This window comes from Drosophila bipectinata, unplaced genomic scaffold (assembly GCF_030179905.1).
Source record: "Drosophila bipectinata strain 14024-0381.07 unplaced genomic scaffold, DbipHiC1v2 scaffold_181, whole genome shotgun sequence".
NCBI classification, from domain to species: domain Eukaryota; kingdom Metazoa; phylum Arthropoda; class Insecta; order Diptera; family Drosophilidae; genus Drosophila; species Drosophila bipectinata.
In genome coordinates this window covers 14,124-19,414 of record NW_027222823.1, presented here as the reverse complement: position 1 = coordinate 19,414, position 5,291 = coordinate 14,124, and the positions used below count along the sequence as shown (strand labels likewise).

At 30.1% G+C, this 5,291-nt stretch overlaps 1 non-coding gene across 1 annotated transcript; it reads right to left on the bottom strand.

The window, feature by feature from the left end:
- Nucleotides 1-1,470: 1,470 nt before the first annotated feature.
- LOC138927195 (5.8S ribosomal RNA) lies at nucleotides 1,471-1,653 on the bottom strand. The gene has a single exon (XR_011443724.1). It is a non-coding gene; the product is annotated as a 5.8S ribosomal RNA (ribosomal RNA).
- Nucleotides 1,654-5,291: the final 3,638 nt, after the last annotated feature.

Below are 5,291 nucleotides of genomic sequence, written 5' to 3'. Positions count from 1 at the left end.
GAGGGAAACTTCGGAAGGAACCAGCTACTAGATGGTTCGATTGGTCTTTCGCCCCTATACTCAATTCTGACAATCGATTTGCACGTCAGAACTGTTTCGGTCTTCCATCAGGGTTTCCCCTGACTTCAACCTGATCAAGTATAGTTCACCATCTTTCGGGTCACAGCATATCTGCTCAAGGTACGTTCCAGTTAGAGGCATAAATAATATAAATATTATTATACATAACTATATAGAACGCCCCGGGATTGTGTTAATTAACTATAAAATAGTTAAAAAACTAATCCCATTAATAGTCAAGTTAATTACGCTATTAGGTTTATATCCCAATAACTTGCACATATGTTAGACTCCTTGGTCCGTGTTTCAAGACGGGTCCCGAAGGTATCCTGAATCTTTCGCATTGTTAATCATACAAGTGCATATAATAAACACAAAAATCAATGATAATTATGCCATTATATAATTCCGAAAAATTAACGCACTGTATTCTTATTAATCTATCAACACTTTATCAAATTAATGACATTTATCCTATGTTAAAATGCAAGCATAATAATTTGAATAAACTATAAGTCATATTTTATGATAAATTATATATGTTAATAGATTACAATGTCCTTATATGGAAAAAATGCACACTATTTCTATAATATTATTTAAATATTATAACTTTAATGATGAATTTTCCATAATGGATATTCAGGTTCATCGGGCTTAACCTCTAAGCAGTTTCACGTACTATTTAACTCTCTATTCAGAGTTCTTTTCAACTTTCCCTCACGGTACTTGTTTACTATCGGTCTCATGGTTATATTTAGTTTTAGATGGAGTTTACCACCCACTTAGTGCTGCACTATCAAGCAACACGACTCTTTGGAAACATCATCTAGTAATCATTAACGTTATACGGGCCTGGCACCCTCTATGGGTAAATGGCCTCATTTAAGAAGGACTTAAATCGTTAATTTCTCATACTAGAATATTGACGCTCCATACACTGCATCTCACATTTGCCATATAGACAAAGTGACTTAGTGCTGAACTGATTTCTTTTCGCTCGCCGCTACTAAGAAAATCCTTGTTAGTTTCTTTTCCTCCCCTAATTAATATGCTTAAATTCAGGGGGTAGTCCCATATGAGTTGAGGTTGTATAAAGCAATGTATATATATATAAACAATATATCTCTATGAAGAACAATATATTTGATATATTTTCAATTTTCGCATCTTTAAATAAGAGACAATTCTAGTTAAAAAAAATTTAATTTTTTTTATGCTAGACATTTCTCAGTATTATTTGAATTGAAAAAAGAAAGAATTGTATATCTTCATTTTTTCTTTTATAAATATTTGAGATAATTGCTTTTATATTTAATATTATGAATATATAAATATATCCAATAATATACCATATGCATATCATTATAAAAATATATAATAATAAGCAACTTTATTAGCATAGTCTTACAACCCTCAACCATATGTAGTCCAAGCAGCACTATAAAATTAATTAAAGTACATAACAGCATGGACTGCGATATGCGTTCAAAATGTCGATGTTCATGTGTCCTGCAGTTCACACGATGACGCACAGTTTGCTGCGTTCTTCATCGACCCATGCATGAGCCGAGTGATCCACCGCTTAGAGTTTTATAAATATATATAAATATACAATTCGTCAATTATGTTTTTATTGAAAGAAATTAAAAAATACACCATTTAACTGGCATATATCAATTCCTTCAATAAAGTTATTTTTATACCTAAAATAATTGTTGCGAAATGTCTTAGTTTTATATAATCAATATAAATATAATTTATATTGTTTTAATATTATATAAAGCATTAACCTGTATATCAGGTACAACAATGTATATTTTAGGTGTATATTTAATATAATATAATTAAATTATTATATTATACATTATATGGTAGGCTATCACCATCACCTACCATATATTTCATATACATATAAATATTTTCATATCCATATATATTTTTTTATATTCATATATTTTTATATATGTTATATGCATATGTATTCATAAGCATATGCTTATATATTAATACTGGCGATCTTCTGTTTAATATAATATTATCTTAATATTATATTGGCAGGCCGAACACCACCTACCCTATATACCTTTTTGAACACGGTTTCGTCAATCCGGTCATTTATTGTATGGGAAGTATGACTTTCCCACACATATTTGGATATCCATACAATTGCATATCCATATGAAAATATTTTTAATATATTTTTAATATTTCCATATTTAATATAATATAATTAAATTATTATATTATATATTATATGGTAGGCTATCACCATCACCTACCATATATTTCATATACATATAAATATTTTCATACACATATATATCTTTTTATATTCATATATTTTCATATATGTTATATGCATATGTATTCATAACCATATGCTTATATATTAATACTGGCGATCTTCTGTTTAATATAATATTATTTTAATATTATATTGGCAGGCCGAACACCACCTACCCTATATACCTTTTTGAACACGGTTTCGTCAATCCGGTCATTTATTGTATGGGAAGTATGACTTTCCCACACATATTTGGATATCCATACGATTGCATATCCATATGAAAATATTTTTAATATTTTTAATATATTTTTAATATTTCCATATTTAATATAATATAATTAAATTATTATATTATATATTATATATTATATGGTAGGCTAACACCATCACCTACCATATATTCCATATACATATAAATATTTTCATATTCATATATATTTTTATATATTCATATATTTTCATATATGTTATATGCATATGTATTCATAACCATATGCTTATATATTAATACTGGCGATCTTCTGTTTAATATAATATTATTTTAATATTATATTGGCAGGCCGAACACCACCTACCCTATATACCTTTTTGAACACGGTTTCGTCAATCCGGTCATTTATTGTATGGGAAGTATGACTTTCCCACACATATTTGGATATCCATACGATTGCATATCCATATGAAAATATTTTTAATATTTTTAATATATTTTTAATATTTCCATATTTAATATAATATAATTAAATTATTATATTATATATTATATATTATATGGTAGGCTAACACCATCACCTACCATATATTCCATATACATATAAATATTTTCATATTCATATATATTTTTATATATTCATATATTTTCATATATGTTATATGCATATGTATTCATAACCATATTCTTATATATTAATACTGGCGATCTTGTGTTTAATATAATATTATTTTAATATTATATTGGCAGGCTGAACACCACCTACCCTATATAGCTTTTTGAACACGGTTTCGTCAATCCGGTCATTTATCGTATGGGAAGTACGACTTTCCCACACATATTTGGATATCCATACGATTGCATATCCATATGAAAATATTTTTAATATTTTTAATATCCGTGAGTTTTTAAATAGGGACAGAAGGAATCTCTTGAATTGAATCATGCGCGTCACTAATAAGATGACAAGGCATTTGGCTACCTATGCGAAAGTAATTCAACTCCCGCCGTCTTAAGGTTTAAGACTTATAACAATATATGTTTAATATTTTTAATATCCGTGAGGTTTTAAATAGGGACAGAAGGAATCTCTTGAATTGAATCATGCGCGTCACTAATAAGATGACAAGGCATTTGGCTACCTATGCGAAAGTAATTCAACTCCCGCCGTCTTAAGGTTTAAGACTTATAACAATATATGTTTAATATTTTTAATATCCGTGAGGTTTTAAATAGGGACAGAAGGAATCTCTTGAATTGAATCATGCGCGTCACTAATAAGATGACAAGGCATTTGGCTACCTATGCGAAAGTAATTCAACTCCCGCCGTCTTAAGGTTTAAGACTTATAACAATATATGTTTAATATTTTTAATATCCGTGAGGTTTTAAATAGGGACAGAAGGAATCTCTTGAATTGAATCATGCGCGTCACTAATAAGATGACAAGGCATTTGGCTACCTATGCGAAAGTAATTCAACTCCCGCCGTCTTAAGGTTTAAGACTTATAACAATATATGTTTAATATTTTTAATATCCGTGAGGTTTTAAATAGGGACAGAAGGAATCTCTTGAATTGAATCATGCGCGTCACTAATAAGATGACAAGGCATTTGGCTACCTATGCGAAAGTAATTCAACTCCCGCCGTCTTAAGGTTTAAGACTTATAACAATATATGTTTAATATTTTTAATATCCATGAGTTTTTAAATAGGGACAGGAGGAATCTCTTGAATTGAATCATGCGCGTCACTAATAAGATGACGAGGCATTTGGCTACCTATGCGAAAGTAATTCAACTCCCGCCGTCTTAAGGTTTAAGACTTATAACAATATATGTTTAATATTTTTAATATCCGTGAGGTTTTAAATAGGGACAGAAGGAATCTCTTGAATTGAATCATGCGCGTCACTAATAAGATGACAAGGCATTTGGCTACCTATGCGAAAGTAATTCAACTCCCGCCGTCTTAAGGTTTAAGACTTATAACAATATATGTTTAATATTTTTAATATCCGTGAGGTTTTAAATAGGGACAGAAGGAATCTCTTGAATTGAATCATGCGCGTCACTAATAAGATGACAAGGCATTTGGCTACCTATGCGAAAGTAATTCAACTCCCGCCGTCTTAAGGTTTAAGACTTATAACAATATATGTTTAATATTTTTAATATCCGTGAGGTTTTAAATAGGGACAGAAGGAATCTCTTGAATTGAATCATGCGCGTCACTAATAAGATGACAAGGCATTTGGCTACCTATGCGAAAGTAATTCAACTCCCGCCGTCTTAAGGTTTAAGACTTATAACAATATATGTTTAATATTTTTAATATCCGTAAGGTTTTAAATAGGGACAGAAGGAATCTCTTGAATTGAATCATGCGCGTCACTAATAAGATGACAAGGCATTTGGCTACCTATGCGAAAGTAATTCAACTCCCGCCGTCTTAAGGTTTAAGACTTATAACAATATATGTTTAATATTTTTAATATCCGTGAGGTTTTAAATAGGGACAGAAGGAATCTCTTGAATTGAATCATGCGCGTCACTAATAAGATGACAAGGCATTTGGCTACCTATGCGAAAGTAATTCAACTCCCGCCGTCTTAAGGTTTAAGACTTATAACAATATATGTTTAATATTTTTAATATCCGTGAGGTTTTAAATAGGGACAGAAGGAATCTCTTGAATTGAATCATGCGCGTCACTAATAAGATGACAAG